The following is a 1,811-nucleotide window of genomic DNA, read 5'->3' on the forward strand; positions in this document are numbered from 1 at the left end:
CCGCAGAAGTAAAATGGATTTAACTTTTTAGCTATGGGGAAGTGCAAGTTTAGTGATACTTAGCTTGAAAAAACTGAATATAGGGCTTGGCTAAGGCCAGTTGCTAACAACTAGATTTTTTTCTCCCTCTGTGGAAGTTACTGCGTCTTCAGACAGAATCGCAGTAGCAGAATACTGGTCAAACTACCTTTTTCTGTATATAATGTTATCAATAATAATAAGATATATAAGTTAGGTCGAGCTAGCTGACCGCCAGCCTTCGAAATCCTTTTAAAAATTTTTACTTGCCCGACCGAACAAACCACCTGATTAAAACTGAAGTGACAAAAACAACTAGCGAAGCATCAAAAGGCAAGAAAGATTCCTATTTTTATACATTCAATGTAAACAGAAATTGATAATGGATATGTGTGTATTTCTGGTCTATTTGAGACATACTTATAAACAAATGTAACCGCACTCTAAAGAAACACACTGAGGTAAAAATTTCAAATGTAAAGTTTATTTATAACATGACATTGTTCAGAAATATACCAAGTGAGCTTTTTGCTGAAAATTCTCACAATTACAAATGTTACATTAATTTTAGCTCAATAAAAAAGTAGTTAGTCAAGTAGTTACTTACTTATTAGACAATATGCAACATTAGCAGAAGCATTCTCCTAGCAACGTTTTGCTATAATTCAGCGTTTTGCTCGAATCAGTTGAAATAACTCGCTCATGAAGTGACTTACCGCCACCTGCTGGTGGTTTAGTGTGTTTAAAAGTATGCCTCCACACCCAACATTTCTAATGTATATATTTAGAAATAAATAAATGTATTTAAAACATTAATCTCACTTTTTATTTTGCAGTGTAAATTATGTAATCTCACTGCTAACAGCCATTTAGAATTTATTGATAAATTCATAAAATAAATTTGAAAGGTAATGCATACATTTCAAAAGTAAAAAAAAAAAAAAAAAAAAAGCCTTTATAAAGGTAAATCAAATATGCAGATTTAAGATGTAAAAGCTAATAGAGTACTGATGAAAATATTGCTTCAGAATTTTTTTTTTTTTACGTCAGATATTTCTAGTGGTACTTTTATGGGCATTTTTTGTGTGGAATATTATCTGCTGATATGAAAAGTACTAGGGCTGGGCGATTTGGCCTAAAATCAAAATCTCGATTAATTGAACATTTTAACTCGATTACGATTAATGAACGATTATTTTATTTATTAATTAAATTATATTGAATTATATTTATATTATATTTATATATTTTTTTTTTTTTTTGCCCTCATAGTTCAATGGCAAGTTTTGTACAGTAAATATGCTCACATATTACAAGTGAGAGATTTTTGAATGAAGGGTACATTACTTGATTTAAAATTAATTGAAGGAAACACATCTGCTATCTTTGATTATTTATTGACCTTCAGTGTTGAACAACTTAAATTAAAGCACACATTGCTTAAAATGAAAAGCCACATTTTTCTTAAATTAGTGAAAATAAATAACTTGCACTTTTGGAAACAAAATAAATTATTTTCAATGTTTTTCATATTAAAAGTAGAAAATAAGCAGTATCTCTTCTAAATAAAATTTCTCTTGTGTATCCTGTAAATACTTTTTACTGTATAAATACTGTTTAAGCTCTCCATCGAAATGTCGGCGGAATAACGTAACGTAACAGAGCGGGGTCACGTGATTCCACAGGTGGTAGTGTTTTTAAAGGGAAAGTAATTGAAATAATTGACCTGGAAAAATTTGATCGATTATAGGTTCTGAATGTCGATTTCGATTACTTTTCGATTAATCGCCCAG

Source organism: Garra rufa, chromosome 1 (assembly GCF_049309525.1).
Source record: "Garra rufa chromosome 1, GarRuf1.0, whole genome shotgun sequence".
Classification (NCBI taxonomy): domain Eukaryota; kingdom Metazoa; phylum Chordata; class Actinopteri; order Cypriniformes; family Cyprinidae; genus Garra; species Garra rufa.